Below are 18,293 nucleotides of genomic sequence, written 5' to 3'. Positions count from 1 at the left end.
TTCTGAATAGGATAAGATTCCTGTAGATGTTTTAAAGGACTGGACACCCTACTGTGTAATTTCTTTGAGGGCTGAGGGTGCTTCTGCGGTAAGGACTCTCAAGGATTGAGTTCAGTGCCATTCAGTTGGTGGGCAATTAGGAAGCAATGATCAGTAAGAACTCTTGGGGAGGTGTGGATCTGGGGTCATCACGCTCTATCCACAGCACACTGACGGCTGAGTTAGGACACGGATTTTCTGCAAGCACATCTCCTTCCCTTCAAATCTCTCCAATCCCAGGCTTCATTGAGATTTGCTCAGCATTAGAAAGTCACTGGAACCACCCCCCCCAGCACAGAGAAGGTGGCTGAATGCCAAAGGACTGGAGCCAGGAAAACTATATGAGAGGCAGTCTTGCTCCTGCCAAGAATGGGATGCAATTTCCTACCCTTACCCCCGCAGTGGGCCCCCCAACCTCCTGTCATTCCCATTCCCCATCCTCCCCCAGTCCTACGAGCCACAGATTTCTGCCTGAAAAAGCAATTCAGTGCTGCTCACTTAGGATATTTCCTCCTGACCTACTTCCTGAGTGCTGGGGCAGAATGCTTGCCCTGCTGAGAAAGGCAACGTTAGCTCAGCATTTCCCCTGCCAAATGTCACCCAGATGATGGGTGTCTGTCACTCACTCCCAGCCAATTGCCACACTCGATTTTTTCTTTTGGTTTTTTCTTACTGGTTTCCCTTGTTGACACCTGGACTGACTAACCTGACAGGTTCCCTGAAGAGAGCTGAAAATTGTTTCCTGGTAGAAACGTACTTTTGCCTTTTCTGTTGTGTGCCTGTTTTTGTAATTTGGTTCAGAACCACCATTTACCGTGGACGCAGGGACTGAGACTGTCACTCCTGAGTGTTTCTAGTTCCTTCTTCTTCTTCTTCTTCTTCTTCTTCTTCTTCTTCTTCTTCTTCTTCTTCTTCTTCTTCTTCTTCTTCTTCTTCCTCTCCTCCCCCTCCTCCTCCTCCTCCTCCTCCTCCTCCTCCTCCTCCTTCTTCTTCTTCATATTCAATACCTTACAGAGTACCTACTACATGGTCAGGTATTCTACATATTACCTCTACTATGCCCAGTAGAATATTACCATAATTCTACATATTACCTCCAATAGGCCCAGTACTCAACCTTGTGAGGTAGGTATATTAGGACAGTGCTTCTCAGACTTTAATGTGCAGAGAGAATCTTGTTATAATGTGATTCTGTTGAGTAGGTCTGGGAGATGGCCTGAGATTCTGCATTTCTAACAAGCTCCCATGTGATATTGATGCTGTTGGTTCTAACTCCTTGAGTAGCAAAGGTATCCTTGCACGCACTTCATTGCTTCATTCTCCCTCCATCCCTTCCTTCTTTCCTATCCCCTCCATCCTGGTTAGGGCCAAGGCAACTTTACCCACAGTCTTGTGGATCCTATGTCTTCTGCTTCCTTGATTTACTGCCTTGGTTTGGTGGTGCATATCTTCCAGTAACTTCCTGGGAAAGAGAGCAAAGAAAGTAAAATGTTACTTACTAACATAACTGAAAATGTCTTTACACTGGATTGATAGTTTCCCCATGTATAGAATTCCAGCTTCCAGAGTGGCTGTTGTAATATCCAATACCATGTCATACCTCTGTCCTTTCTATCTCACTTCTGAAAGTTTTTAGATTCTTCTCTCTGACCTCCAGTGTTCTGGAAGTTCACAGTGCTGTGCCTTGGGATGGTTCCTTCCTCATTCATTATACTGGGCATTTGATGGGTCCTTTTGACCTGGAAACTTATATCCTTCTGTTGTGGAAAAAAAAAAATTCCTTTGATTATTTCTTTAATTATTTCTTCCTCTCTCTTTTTTTTTCTGTTCAGTCCATCTGGAGCTCCTGTTATCAGGATGTTGGATCTTCTGACCTGATCCTTTGATCTTCCTTGTTTCTGTATCTAATTTCCCATCCCTTTATCTCTCTGTTTTACTCTCTGGAAGATTTTATAAACTACTTTTTCTAACTTTTCTAGTTGAATTTTAAATATTTATATTTTTAAATTCTCAGAGTTTTCTTTTGTTGTTCGTTGAATATTCCTTTTTCTAATAGGCCACTGTTCTTTCACGGGTGTAACAGCTTCTCTTCTCTCTCCAGGGCATGATTCTTTTCCTTTTCTTGAACTTTCTTGTCTCTACATTCTTTTCTCTGCACTTCTTATTCCTTTAACTTGTTTTCTGTCTTTCACGTAGACTTTCTATTTATATTAAAGGCACTAAACAGTTTACCAGAAGGAAACGAAGAAGTAACTGACAGAAGACTCTTCATTGTACCCTTTTGAATCTTTTGAATTCTGAACCATATTAGTATAAAGCCTATTTGAAAAAACAAAAGGAAACTTTTACAAGTTTATTTTAAGCTTTAGGTGCATGGGTATAGCTTATCCATTGAAGAGCTTTACTGTAGTATGGTGACTAACATAACATAATAAAATTAAATTAAATTAAAAAAAAAAGAAGAGCTTTACTGTAGAGATATTGAGATGGGGTGTCAAGCAGCTTTTTACCTGAAGGGACTTCTAAATGTCAGCATTTAAAAGTCTCTCTGGGACATTAAGTCTTTTCTGATAGGAATCTTCTAGACTCGTGTCTGGGGAGAGGTGTTGGGGGAGGATATAAGCCTACCCGCCAATTTTCTTGAATGAGTGTGGGAGGAAGGCTGGATAGCCTATTGCTGAAAATGGAGCTTTTTAACCAGAAGCCTCAACCCTCTCCTAACTATACATACAATGGAGTCTGTCAGCCTCTAGAGCATGCTTCTCAAGCTGTCTGTGGTAAAGGACCAGTTTTTAAATTTCCGATCTGTCAGGGACCCACATGCAGTTCTAACGCACATGGCTAGTTCATATCTCCTATCACACATGACTTCCAATAGGAGTTCAAACATCCAAACTGGTCTATATCCTGTTGAGCAAGAAGAATCCACTGAGAACTCACTTGAATGTTGAGGCAATTTCAAATTTCTATAAAAATTCTAAACACTTATTCTTACTTTATGTGCTTATCTTATTAGGGCCACTAACAAAGTTTGTGGGCCTAAACCAGTTCATGAACCACAATTTACGTGCACTGCTCTAGAATAGAGCAGATCTCTAATCTCTTGCCTTGAAGCGAAGCAGGCCTTGAGGGGATGTGTGGGGATATCTGGAGTGTTGGACTTCTCTGCAAATAGACTTTTAGCTCATCCCCCATCTCAACTCTGCACTTCACTCCACATTCCTTGGTACCCTATGTTTCCAAACCCAGTGTCTTCCTGAACTTCTCATGTCCCATTATTGGTTCCTTTCTGCAGGCATCGGACCACAGCTTCTACTGCTTGGTCAAATCATTTACCCCTCCTTACTCTACTTTCTTCTCCCATTCTCTTTGTCCTTGCAATTTATACTTTAAAAAATCCCTTTCAAGGGTGCCTGGGTGGCTCAGTTGGTTAAGCATCTGCCTTTGGCTCAGGTCATGATCCCAGGGTCCTAGGATCAAGTCCCAAGTTGGGCTTCTTGCTCAGTGAGGAGTCTGCTCTTCCCTCTCCCCAACCCCTACACCCCTACTCATGCTCTCACTTGTTCACTTTCTCTCTCTCAAATAAATAAATAAAATCTTTTTAAAAAATGCCTTTCACTGGCTTCTCAGGGCACCTGTGTGGCTCAGTTGGATAAACATCAGACTCTTGATCTCAGCTCAGGTCTTGATCTCAGGGTTGTGAGTTCAAGCCCTGCATTGGGCTCCACATTGGGTGTGGAGCCTACTTAAAAGAAAAAAAAAAAAAGTCCTGCTGACTTCTTTGCAGAGTTGATCCTAAAAATATGGAATTTCAAGGGACCCAGAATAGCCAAAACAATCTTGAAAAAGAACAAGTTTGGAGGACTTACATAGCCCAATTTTTAAACTTACTGCAAATCTATGGTAATCAAGTAATCAAGTGTGATACTGGCATAAAGACAGACCTACAAATGGATGAAATAGACTTGAGAGTCCATAAATAAACCTTCAGATTTGTTTGATCTTTGATAAGAATGCCAAGACAACTCAGTGGGGGAAAGAACAGTCATTTCAGTAGGTGGTGCCAAGACAGCTGGAGATCCACACGCAAAAGAATGAAACTGAACCCTTACCTCACACCACACACAAAAATTAACTCAAAATGGATCATAGACCTAAATGTAGGAGCTAAAAATTTAAAACTCTAGAAGGAAATATAAGAGTAAATCTTCATGAGGGAAAGCTTTCTTAGGTGTAATACCAAAAGCACAAGTAACAAAGGAAAAAATAAATTGGACTCATGAAAATTAAAAACTTTTGTGTTCCAAATGACACCATCAAGAAAGCGAGAAGAGAACCTTCACAAGAGAAAATATTTTCAAATCATATATCTGATAAGGGACTTGTATTCAGAATAGATAAAGAACTTTTACAATCTATAATAAAAAGGCAAATAACCCAATTTTTAAATGGGCAAAGGATTCAAATAACATTTTTCCAAAGAAGATACACCAATGACCAATAAACTACATGAAAAGATGTTCAACATCATTAGCCATCAGAGAAAGACAAATTCAAAACTACAGTGAGATACCACTTGATACTCACTAGGAGGCTATTATCACAAAGATAGATAATAACAAATGCTCTTAAGGATGTGGAGAAATTGGAACCTCATATTGTACTCATCGGAATGTAAAATGGTGTAGCCGCTTTGGAAATCAGTTTTGCAGTTCCTCAAAAAGATAAACATAGACAATAGGACCCAGCAACCCCACTGTTAGGTGTATATGTTCACACAATGAATGAATGTTCAAAGCAACATTATTCATGATAGTCAAAAAGTGGAAACAACTCAACTGGTCATCAGCTGAAGATGGCTACATAAAATGTGGTATATCCATACAATGAAATTTTATTTAATGATAAAAAGAAGTGAAGTACCGATACACACTACAACATGAATGAATTTTGAAAACATTATGCTTAGCGAACGTCCCAAAGTCACAAATGCTTCCATTTACATAAAATGTCCAGAATAGGGGAATTACACAGAGAGAAAAGAGATCAGTGGTTGCCTAAGATGGAGTCCAGGGGATGGGGAGGAGATGGGTATGGAGTTTTTTTCAGGGTGATAAAAATGTTCTGAAATTGATTGTGGTGATGGCCGCACAATGCCGTGAATACACTAAAAGCCACTGAATTTTGCACTTTGGATAGGGAACTGTATGGTATGTGAGTTACATTTCAATAAAGCTGTCACAGTGGGATTTCTAGAATCAACCCAGCATGTCTAACTGCAAGTCTCCAGCATCATCACTCTTGGAGGTGGAAGTCTCCAGCTTATCTTATGCACAGTGCTCTCAATTTATCAACACATTAGATCAAATCTGAGGTGACACATTTCCTCTCAATCTGATGGTGACTTAAGGGATTGTTGTTGGCTTCATTAGGGGATGTACCGATATTGAGTCGGACAAATTAATAAACTGTGCCTAACTTGACACTCTTATTCCATAGAAAATAATTTCTTTGCTTTTTAAAAAGATATGCCCTGGGGCACCTGGGTGGCTCAGTTGGTTAAGCGTCTGCCTTTGGCTTGGGTCATGATCTCAGGGTCCTGGAATTGAGCCCCATGTCGGGCTCCCTGCTCGGCGGGGAGCCTGCTTCTCCCTCTGCCTGTCGCTCCCCCTGCTTGTGCTCTCTCTCTCTCATTGTCAAATAAATAAATAAATAAAATCTTAAAAATAAATAATAAAAAATAAAAATATATCTCCTTTTATTAACAGCAAATAATACAAAAAGCACCTCCCTACTTGCAAGCCTCAGAATGTGTTCTGGGGGGCGCCTGGGTGACTCAGTCGTTAAGTGGCTGCCTTCGACTCAGGTCATGATCCCAGGGTCCTGGGATTGAGCCCCGCATCGGGCTCTCCCTGCTCGGCGGGAAACCTGCTTCTCCCTCTCCCACTCCCCCTGCTTGTGTTCCCTCTCTCGCTGTGTCTCTCTCTGTCAAATAAATAAAATCTTAAAAAAAAAAAAAAAGAATGTGTTCTGAATGAGGATGCAAACCCAGTTTGTTCATTTATTCAACAAATATTTATAGAGCATTCACCATGTGCTGGCTGCTCTGGCAGGTTCTGCAAATGCAATAAATGGCAGACGAATTACAGAGAGGAGAGAGCTGAATATGTGGCCCTAAACCAGTCTGTCCTGAATCTCAAAGGACAGAGGAATTGGTGGTGGTTAACTATTGAGGGATTCAGGGAAATGTCTACAAATCTTTTTTTCTCTTGGAGAACTCAGGGTGGGGTTTTTTAAATTACATAAATATTAGAACAACACTAACGGAAATGGGGAACAAAAGAAAAGAAGTTTAACAACAGTTCTGCCCCCCACCCCTCCCCCGATTGAACTCATTTCAAACCGTGTCTCTGCCCCACCCAGTTTTGAAGATTCTAGCTCCACCTCTCCCTAACTTTGGCCACCGCCATTTCATGCCTCTCAGAGGACCCAGTTCAAAGGACCTTCCAAGACTCACTTGGAGAAAGTCAGACCTGAGGTGTTGAAGCTTGGTGGCAGCCAAGACCCCCCCAGTTGCTCAGGAGGTTGGGGCAGGAAAGGAGTGGATGTGAATCCCAGTGTCAATTTGCTTCGGGGCACATTCCTTGAGACTCAGAAGCCAGGCAGGGGAGGGCTGCTGAACATCAGGGCTCTGCTAGTCTGGCCGAAGGAGGGGGGCCACTGCCTCAAGGGTGTAAACCTTGGCATTGGAGGTGTCCTGTGTTCAGAGACCCGCCGTGTGAAAAGTGTCACCAGTGGGGGACATCTTAGGGAGGAATGTGAGCCCCCACTCAGGCGTGCTGGGCTGCAAGCCTGACCTCTCTGAGGAGGAGAGGCAGCAGGCCAGCCACCCCCCTGGGGGGGGCACTTTTCCACACTCTGGGGGTGCTGGGGTTCCTAGTGCCCAACCCTACTGCCGAGTGTTGGGTCCAAATGCCAGCAAAGCTAGAACATGCTGTGAGGTCTTGATGTGTCTCTTCACCTCTCTGAGCCCATTTATTCATCTGTAAATGGGGATAATAATCCTCACCTTGAGGAATGTTGTGAGGGTTAGCGATGGCAAGAAGCTTAACACAGCTTCTTCCTCTCAGTGCGTGACTTGCCATTGTGTCTAGGACACACCTATTCTTGTGGGCTACGAGCCCCCCTAAATTTCTAGGATTTAGCTTTGTTATTCTCATCTCTCAATAAATAGAATTTTTTAATATTAAAAGACTTATTGTACAACATCATTACAATGTAATACGCTTATTATAGAATCTTTGAAAATTTCAGAAAGACAACCCAAAATCAAAATAAGCCAATAATCCGACCCCTCAGAAATAACCACAGTTAACATTTTCATTTTAACTCTCAGTCTTTTTTTTTAAAAGCTTATAATTTTAATAGTGGTTCCAATGTAGTAATTACTTCACTACAAAGGTACAGCAATATAAGATATATCAATATCTTCTTATTCTTAAAACGAAGCAATCAGGAGCGCCTGGGTGGCTCAGTCAGTTAGGCGTCTGCCTTCGGCCCTGGTCCTGATCCCAGGGTCCTGGGATCGAGTCCAAGTCAGGCTCCCTGCTCGGCAGGGAGTCTGCTTCTCCCTCTGCCTCTGCCCCTGCTCCTAGTCTCTCTCTAATAAATAAATAAAATCGATAAAAATTTAAAAAAATTTTTTTAAATGAAGCAAATTCAGAATTTAGAACCTTTTTTTCAGTTTCAGAGGTAGAATTTAGTGATTCATCAGTTGCATATAACACCCAGTGCTCATTACATCAAGTGCCCTCCTTAATGCCCATCCCCCACCTCCCTCCCCTCCAGCAACCCTCAGTGTGCTTCCTAGAATTCAGTGTCTCTTATGGTTTGCCTCCCTCTCAATTTTCATCTTATTTTATTTTTCTTTCCCTTCCCCTATGTTCACCTGTTTTGTTTCTTAAATTCCACATATGAGTAATCGTATGGTATTTGTCTTTCTCTCACTGACTAATTTCGCTTAGCATAATACCCTCTAGTTCCTTCCACGTTGTTGCAAATGGCAAGATTTCATTTTCTGATGGCTGAGTAGTATTCCATTGTGTGTGTGTGTGTGTATATATATATATATATATATATATATCACATCTTTGTCCATTCATCTGTCAGTGGACTTCTGGGCTCTTAAGAGTCTCCCAGTCTTTTGATTTATGTAGTAGGGTCATGAAGTACACACATTTAGTTACTGGTTTGTGTTCTACTCTAAGTATCTGTCATCATAATTCTCATATAATAACATTTAAAGTAATTAGCATTTAAAATACTAATATCCCATAGTATGATTATACCATAATTCTTTAACCAACCCCCTATTGTCAGTTATGTCCTGTTCTCACTGTTTTAAATGGTACCACAGTGAGTATTCTTAAAGTAGTTCCATTTTACCTCTAACGGGAAGCACATTTTTAAGGTTTTTGAGACCCACTGACAAATTAACTACACAGGAACGACTTTTTAAATTTGTGTTTTATCTATTTACTTTAATATTTCTCTTTTTCTGCTTATAAAACAAGTACAGTCTTGTCAAAAAAATCAAACATTGTAGAAATATATATTAAAAAGGATTTTAAATTTCCCTTAATTCTATTGTCCAGAGATCATTGCTATTAAGTTTGGTGTACATTAGAAGTACCTCGAATGACTCCAATTAGGTACTTAGGTTCAACTGATGACCATTTTTTAATCATCTGCCTCCCTTTCTCTTCATTTCTTACAAGCCCAGGCTGAGTCATGAGTGAGCTCCTTCTTTGAAGGTGGCCTGTGGCCAGGTCTACACCATTCACACCCTTGGTACAGCCCAGTCTGGTTATCACGGGCAAGCTGAGGCAGCCACCCCAGCCTCTCTCCAGAATCCACTGTGGGTCCCCTCTCCCTGGAGAGGAAAAGCAGGAAGGGAGCACCAGAATGCGGTTGTAAACCTAGGTTCTGGCACTCACCCTCTGGATGCCCAGGGGGATGTGAGTGAAAGCACCTGCGATGTAGCCAAGTCTAGAATCATCCCTGGGCATTCTAGAAACAGGTCATTGGCAAAGTACTATCTGTACATAGCTACACACACAGCGAACAAATGTCTATGGGCTCACACACAATTCAGTGCCTGGATTCTGTATGTCAGCAGCTGTCTCTGCATCCATGAACAAGCTCAGTTCTCTACCCAAGCCTCATCTGCAGATGTTTGTGAGATGCGTTTACATGTGAGAGATTTAAGTTGTCTCTGGAGGGGAACTCCCACCTCCACAAGAGCCCAGAATTACAAAGAAAATCCTATTGGTGATAGCAGAAAGTCCCTTATAGTTGAAGAGTTCAATGGTATCCTAGGGGGTACAACAAGGCAGAGGCCTTGGGCCCTCTGGCCCCTAACAACACAGCATTCCTCCCATACTGACCACACCCAATCCATCCACACCTTCCGTTCAGATTTAGCTCTGTTTTCAGAGAGGCAAGCTCCTATGACACTTCTTAATGCTAACTGTTAATGGTAATTCCAACCAATAAATTCTCTTCTGTGGCTGCTAAGATCCTTAAAAGAAGATCCATGAAATCTTCTTGGCCAATGGCAAGAGAAGTAGGAATTTCACTTGGCCTTATTTCATCTCAAGATACATTTTTTTTTTGAGACTTCAATTCATCACGTCTAATAACTCCTTGGCTTTATGTAATGTGAATAGTATGCATTATCTTTATTCATTGAGTTGTCAGACCTATTTTCACTTATCCGATCCTTATAACATTTAAGTCTGTTGGTGTCAGACAATGTTCTCATGGGTTACAATCCTTAATATCCTGGCTCACAAAATGGAAGCTCCAAAAGCCCATCTGTAAGGAAATATATGATAATAATAGCAATACTGGGATTTATTGAACGCTGACTACATGCCAGTCAATGTTGTAACCTCTTTGCCTGCATCAATTCATTTAGTCCTCACAACAATTCTGTCAGGAGGACGCTATTGTTATTTTCAGTTTACATGTGAGGAACTTGAGGCACAGAGAGGTTAATGACTTGCCCGAGGTTACTCAGGTAGTAGAACCCAGACAGTACTCATAAGCTCACAGCCTATAACTGCTAACATTTTGGTGTTTAGCATTCTGGTTTCTTCCCTGTGTATATAAAGTCACTTCATTTAGCTTTAGAAAACTGAGGTCATGAATATATTTAACGCACATTAAGGGTGTCTTTGTTCAGGATATAAATTTGTGGCATAGCTTTAGATTTTATTTATTTATTTATTGAGAGAGAGAGTGCACGAGCGCACAAGTGGGGAGAGGGGCAGAGGGAGAGAGAGAATCCCAAATGGACTCCACACTGAGTGCAGAGCCCCACTCAGGGCTCCATCCCACCACACAGAGATCACGACCTGAGCTGATATCAAGAGTCAGATGCTTAACCAACTGAGCCCAACCGATTGAGCCACCCAGGCGCCCCATGTGCCTTTTAAGAAGTTTTACAAGTGGCAAAAGTTTAACATTTGTGATGGCTATTCATCTTTTCCTTGGTGATTTCTGTCACTTTTTAAAAGATTTTATTTATTTATTTATTTATTTGAGAGCGAGAGAGAGAGAAAGCATGGAAGCAGGGGGAGGCACAGAGGGAGATGGAGAGCGAGAACCTCAAGCAGACTCTGCGCTGAGCTCGGAGCCCAACTCAGGCTCGATCTCACCACTATGTGATCATGACCTGAGCCAAAATCAAGAGTCAGATGTTTAACCAACCGAGCCACCAGGCACCCCCACATTTTTTATGTTTGGAAAATCCTTCCCCATTACAGGATCACTATCTTGTCTACTGATTTTATTATTTCTTTTTTTACCTTTAATTATTATTTAAGTTATTTGAAATTTATTTGATGAATAATGTATCCCTTTCCCTGATAAGTCCGTATTTCCTTAACATTCATTACGTTCTTATTTATTCTAAGATCTGTTTCAAAGTTGACTGATCTGTTTATTTAATAGATGTTATTTTCTAGAGCATGTCTTCCCCTTTATTCTTTTTTTATTAACAACCATGCCTTAATATTTTGCCAAATAAACAATAGAATTATTGCATCAAGCAATATTATTGGTGAACCTAACAACTTAATTTGAGAAGTTGATATATTTTAGATATTCAGATTTCTAATTTTTTCCATTTTATTTTATTTTTTAAAAGATTTTATTTATTTATTTATTTGAGAAAGAGAGAGCACAAGCAGGGGGAGCAGCAGAGGGAGAGGGAGAAGCAGGCTCCCCACTGAGCAGGGAGCCTGATGCGGGGCACAGTCCCAGGACCCTGGGATCATGACCTGAGCTGAAGGCAGCAGCTTAACCGACTGAGCCACCAGGTGCCCCTAATGACAGCGTTTACCTTTAATACAGCTTTTACTACATTCCATAATATGTTTGATTCCCAAAATTAACTATGAAATCTGTAATTGATTTTTTAAAAAACAGCTTTTTTGGAATATACATGTATACCATCAAATTCACCTGCTTAAAGTGTACAGTTCAATGGGTTTTAATGTATTTAGAGAATTATGTAACTATCACCATCATCTGTTTCCAGAATGTTTTCATCACTTTTAAAAGAAAACCTGGGGGGCACCTGGCTGGCTCAATAGAAAGAGCATGTGATTCTTGATCTAGAGGTCATGAGTTTGAGCCCCACGTGTTGTGTAGAGATTTCTTAAATAAATACATAAGTAAATAAACTTTTTTAAAAAAGAAAGAGGGGCTCATGGGTGGCTCAGTAGATTAAACATTTGACTCCTGATTTCAGCTCAGGTCATGATCTCAGGGTCGTGAAATTGAGCCCTCCGTTGGGCTCTGCACTGGGCATGGAGCCTGCTTGAGATTCTCTCTCTCTCCCTCTGCCTCTCTTCCTCCCTGTAAAAAAAAAAAAAAAGAAAGGAAGAAAAAGAAACCCTGTACCTATCAGCATTACTTCTCATTCCTCCCTTCTCCTAGTCCCTGGCAACCACTACTCAACTTTCTACCACCACAGATTTACCTATTCTAGACATTTCATATAAATGGAATTCTGTAATATGTGGTCTTTTGTGTCCGGCTTCTTTCACTTAGGATAATGTTTTCAAGGTTCATCCATGTTTTCCCATGTATCTGTATTCCATTCCTTTTAATCACTGAATAACATTCCGTTGTACGGATATACTACATTCGATTTGGTTTTTAGGCCAAATGGACTGATGGACATTTGGGTTATTTCTGCTATGGCTGTTATCAATGCAATGCTGCTATGAACATTCATGTACAAGTTTTTGTGTGGATATATGATTTCCTTTCTCTTGGGTAGTATCTGGGAGTGAAATTGCCAAATCATACGGTAACTCTATGTTTAACCTTTGAAGATCTGTTAAGCTGTTTTCTAAAGTGGCTGCACCATTTTACGTTCTCACCAGCAAAAAGATTTCCAGTTTCTTCACATCCTCATCGACAGTTGGTATTTCAATGGTTTTTGTTGTAGCCATTCTAGTAGGTGTGAAATTGTACTTCATTTATTTACAATGATAACTAATGATGATGATTATGCTGAGCACCTTCTCATGTGCACTGTGGCCGTTCATGTAGCACTTTCAGAAAATGGTCATTTTTAATTGGATCATTTGTCTTCCTATTTATTGACTTGTATGAGTTCCTTATATGTTCTAGATATTAACCCCTTATGAGATACATGATTTGCAAATCATGTTCTCCCATTCTGTGAGTTCTTTTTTTCACTTTCTTGATGGTGTTATTTGAAACACAGAAGTTTTTAATGTTGATGAAGCTCAATTTATTGTTTCTTTTATTGCTTATGTTTTTGGCATCATACCTAAAATCCATTGCCTAACCCAAGGTCATGAAGATTTACTCCTATACTTTCTTCTAAGTGTTTTACAGTTTTAGTTTCTTAATTTAGGTCTATAATCCATTTTGGGTATTTTGTTTGTTTGCTTTAAGTTGATTGACTGATTGATTGATTTAAGTAATGTCTACACCCAATGTGGGGCTCAAACTCATTACCCCAGGATCAAGAGTCACATGCTCTACCGACTGAGCCAGCCAGGTGCCCCGCTATGATCCATATTGAGTTAATATTTGTATATGGTGTGAGGTCAGGGTCCAACTTCATCCTTTTACACATAAATTTACATTTGTCCCTCATTTGCTGAAAAGATCATTGAATTGTCTTGGCAACCTTGTTAAAAATCAATTAGTCATAAATGAGCATTTATTTCTGGACTCCCAGTTCTTTTTTATCGATCTATATATCTATCCTTATGCAAGTACTATGTAGTCTTGACTATTGTGTATTTGAATTTTTAGTTTATTTTTTGGAACATAAAAGTGTATTGAAAGCATATTTTTAAACTTTCAAGTTTTAAAAATTTTTTTAGATTTTATTTACTCATTTATTTTAGGGAGAGAGAAAGCGTGAAGGGTGGAGGAGCAGAGGGAGAGGGACAAGCAGACTCTGCTGAACACGGAGCTTGACGTGGGCCTCAATCCCCCAACCCTGAGATCATGACCTGGCCCAAAATCAAGAGTCAGGCACTTAACCATCTGAGCCACCCAAGCACTCCTAAACTTCCAAGTTTTTAGACACTTAAGCTTTAATATTCAGTTTTATGACATGTGGTCATTTAAGCCTTAATTTATAGTTTTATTGCACTTTGGTTAAGAAAAAATAAAGGTAAGAATTTCATAAAGTATGCAGCCCAGTGTGTAATTGTTAGGCTTATGAATTATAGTATTTAGAATTGCCCTGTCCAGTACAGTAACCACTAGCCACACGTGACTCTTGAGCAACTCAAAATGTGACTAATGTAACCAAGGAACCGAATTTTAAAATTTTATTTGACATTTTCATCACCCTCAAAAATTTCTTCATGCCCACTTGCAATCATATTCCATTCCGCTCTTGTGTCAGGCAATCTGCTTTTTGTCTCAATAGACTTGTCTAGATGCTCCTGGTGGTCTAGTGGTTAGGTTTTGGTGCTCTCAATAGATTTGTCTATTCTGGACATTTCATATAAATAGAATCATACAGTTTGCAGTCTTTTGTATCTGGTTTCTTTCACTTAACACAGTATTTTTGAGGTTCATTCATTCATGCTGTGGTATGTATCCAGACTTCATTCCTTTTTATTGCTGAGTAGTGTTCCATTATATGGATATGCCACATTATATTTCTCCATTTACCAGTTGATAGACATTTGGATTGTTTCAGTTTTATGTGATTTTAATTAATTTAAAATTTAAATACTGAAGCAGGTAAAATAGCTCTCCTTCAAGCCCAACTTTATTGCATTGGGAAGACTACATTTCTCTTGAACCTCTGAAAATTTAGTACCTGAATTAAGATGTGCTGTAAGTGTAAAATACACACTGAATTCTGCAGCCTTAGAATTATTAATATGCTTAAAAACATGAAGTAAAAGATTGAAAGAAGGAAGAAGGAACAGAGACTATCAAAATAAATTTGAAAAACTAACAAAAATCACAAATAGAGTTTCTAGAAATGGGGGGGGGGGCGGGGGGAAGCATTAGAAACTCACCTCTGAATACTCCAGGGCTGAAAGTGTCCCCTTGTATTATTTACAGGCACTGCACTATTTTACATGTATTCTCTCTTTTCATCTTCCCAGTGACAGAGGTGAGGTAGGGACTATCATTTGTTCCTATTTTGTGCTTGAGGAAACCAAGGCTCAGAGAACTTAGCTTGTCCAAGGTCACCCGGCTAGCAAGTAGGAAAGCCAGATTTGACACCATTCTGACTTCAAAGACCACATTTGTATCCATTATAAAGATCAATGGAAAGTTCATCAAGAATGCGAACCAGATATGTGTTTGGCTCCAGCCTGGCCTTTAGTTTTCAGGAACCGTTGGCACAATGAGCAGAGCAGGAAAGGCAAGGGGATGACTTGGTAAAAATAGGGGTCTCTTTGCTCAAAAGTGACAAGTTACTTCATGTACCACACCTGCCACCGGCCAATTCAGTCTTTCAGAAGGCTCTTCTGTTACACTGAGGCTCAGACCCTGCCCCCTCATCCCTGAGAAATTCTGGAGAAACACACTTGGCCTTCAGAGGCGGCTCCCACAAATCCCGGCAGCGCCCCCAGGCCAGCTGCTCGATAAGATAAGATGCCCAAGGGACTGGGGAAAGAAGCTAGCCTGGTGACGCTCAAGAGCTCCCTTGGTGACGTCTGTCCCCAGCAGACACCATCCCTCCAGGGACTCCAGGCTCAGCTGAGAGGCCTCTGGTTTTAAGACCAGCTCTATGGAGCTCTCATAACACTGCCCTTCCAGAACCTTCTGCAATCAGAATGGCCCCCAGCCTTCTGACCAAGCGTGCAGCCCAGTCAGCATTCAGTCCCAGGCAGGGGGTGGGGGTGGGGGGGATCCTGCATTTCTTAGCAGTACTGAGCAAGAAAGGTTCTTGCCTCCAGAGAGTCAGCAGCCCCAGCCTGCTGACATGTGCGGGCCTGGGCACTGTGAGTGTGACGGGGCTATTTTTGCCCCGAAGAGCACTGTCAGCAGGCAGGAGGTGAGGGGTGATGCTGCAGGGGTTGAGAGCTGGGCACAGTGCCGCTTGAACCTTGCTAAGGGATGGGGCCCCACCAGCCTGCAGAACCTAAAACCGCCTTCACTGTTGGTTCACAAGAACACTGGGAAGGTGAAGGGCCCTAACGACTGACCCTGGGAGCCATCACACCATTTTGAAAAGAGGCGTCAGGGGCGCCTGGGTGGCTCAGAGGGTTAAGCGTCTGCCTTTGGCTCAGGTCGTGATCTCCAGGTCCTGAGATCTCCATGTTGGTTGGGCTCCTTGCTCAGCGGGGAGCCTGCTTCTCCCTCTCCCTCTGCCTCTCCCCCTGCTTGTGCTCGAGGTCTCTTTCAAATGAATAACTAAAATAAAATAAAAAAGAGGACCTCATGAGGACCTCTTTTTCTCACCACTTCGCTGTAATCTTGATCATAATGCATTACTCGCCACCTGCTTGGAAGAGGTATTGTCCTGGGTTATGCTCAGCAGTAAGCATCAGTCAGGCCTCCCTTTTGGCCGGGACAGGCTTCCAAATGCCCTGCAGCAGTGGCCCGGGCAGCCTGTTGTAATGGGCACTAGGCAAATAGACCCGTGCAGAAGATTACCAGTGGTGCGCTCACTTTATGCAGGAGCCAGATTCCTGGAAAGTTGTCGTCAGGTTGAATCCTCCTGGGGCAAGATTCCAGACTGTGAATGTATAGGAGTTGCTGCCCTGCCAGACACACAGATGTCACCCTTTAATTAATTTTATCTTTGTATCTCTAAATATTTTATCTACATTTAATTTTATCTTTACTTCTGTTTTTCCTGATTATAAAAGAATGACCTTTTGGTTGTCAAAAATTCAAATTGAGGGGGCACCTGGCTGGCTCAGTTCGTAGAGCATCCAACTCTTGATCTCCGGCTGGTGAATTCAAGCCTCACCCTGGGTGTAGAGATTCCTTTGAAAATTCAGATTGGGAAAACATATAACTTCGAAAGGGAAAGTCCTTACCGTGATACGAATTCCTTCCATATTTTTTCCTATGCTTATACAAATGTATAGTAATCTAAAACAGACACTCTGAATTTTTTGTTTAATTTGTATCAGTATAGGATCATAGTCATATTCATAATGACTTTTTCCTCCATTTTATATCTCCTGCCATATTTATGCATAAAGGTCTAACTCATCCTTTTTAAAGACATACACAGTATTTCATCGTGTGGATGAAATGCACTCCGGAGAACATGTTCTATGAGAGAAACTCCCAGAAATGCACTTATTAGGTAAATGGATGAGAATATTTTAAATTTTAATAGATAATTGCTAAATTGTCCTTCAGAAAAGATTGTAGTAATCTGGGTACATTCGGTAATAAATTACATTTACATTCCCACCACGTGTATGAAAATGTTTGTTTACCCACATCGTCACCAAAATTGAATATTATCAGTCAGTTGAATCTTTGCCGCCCATGTAATGGGGACATGCATTTTTCTGCGTGGGATTTTTTCTGTTGGGTTCACTTTAAAGACCTCTGTGTATATCAGAGAAATCAGTCCTCTGTCCCATGCGTTGCCATCTTTTTTCTCATTTGTCTTTGTCTTCTGACATTTATGGTGGCAGTGCAGGGAGTGGCTAGTGCCCGGGGTCTGAAGGCCAACTCCAGCTTCCTCTCTAACAAGCTAGCCGAATGAACAGAATTTCGTTACTCAACCTCTGGCTCCCCATCTGTAAACTGAGGAATCAGAACAGCACTTAGCTCATGAGATTGTTACAAGACCAAAATGAGCGCAGGCATATAAAATGCTCGGCCTAGTGCTTGCATGAAATAAGCACTATAAGGGTATATGCCATTATTATTATTATTATTATTATGCATTCAAATAGTTTTAATTTTATGCAGTCAAATTTATTGATCCTTTATGGTTTCTGATTTCCTGTCATGCTTATGAAGGCTTTTCTCCATCTAAGATTAGAAAAATACTCAGGGCACCTGAGTGGCTCAGTGGGTTAAACAGTGGACTCTTGGTTTCAGCTCAGGTCATGCTCTCAGGGTTGGGAGATGGGATCCCACTTTGGGCTCATGCTCAGTGTGGAGTCTTCCTGTCCCTCTCCCTCTCCCTCTGGCCCTCTCCCCACTCTCTCTCTCTCTCTCAAATAAATAAATAAAATCTTTTTAAAAAAGAAAGAAAAATATTCACCAAGGGTGCTATTGAAAGGAGTCTTTCAATATGAATCCCCCTCCTCCGTTTTGCTCTCTTGTAAATTAATTTGCTGTTTGCATACCAGGATTTTTTTTTCAGGAAGATAATTTAATTTTTTTTTAAAGATCCATTTATTTATTTTGAGAGAGTGAGAATGAGAGAGAGAGAGAGAGTACATGAGGGGGGGAGGGTCAGAGGGAGAAGCAGACTCCCCGCTGAGCAGCAGGGAGCCCGATGCGGGACTCGATCCCGGGACCCCAGGATCATGACCCGAGCCAAAGGCAGTGGCTTAACCAACTGAGCCACCCAGGCGCCCCAGGAAGATAATTTAATTTAATTTTGCTTAAAATGGAGGCTAAAAGTCCAAAATCAAGGTGTCAGTGGGCCTTGCTCCCACCAAAGTCTCTAGGGAAGAATCCTTCCTTACTTCCTGTATTGTCCAGGGGATGCTAGCAATCCTGGGCATTCCTTGGTTTATGAT

General features: G+C 41.2%; 1 protein-coding gene across 3 annotated transcripts in view; it reads left to right on the top strand.

Annotated features, from left to right (window-relative positions):
• NINJ2 (ninjurin 2) overlaps positions 1-18,293 on the top strand; it is a 76,670-nt gene that overhangs the window by 42,334 nt on the left and 16,043 nt on the right. The gene's annotated exons all lie outside the window — the stretch shown is intronic.

This window comes from Zalophus californianus, chromosome 9 (assembly GCF_009762305.2).
Source record: "Zalophus californianus isolate mZalCal1 chromosome 9, mZalCal1.pri.v2, whole genome shotgun sequence".
NCBI classification, from domain to species: domain Eukaryota; kingdom Metazoa; phylum Chordata; class Mammalia; order Carnivora; family Otariidae; genus Zalophus; species Zalophus californianus.
The sequence above is the reverse complement of the archived record's forward strand: the minus strand, read 5'-3'. Positions and strand labels throughout refer to the sequence as shown.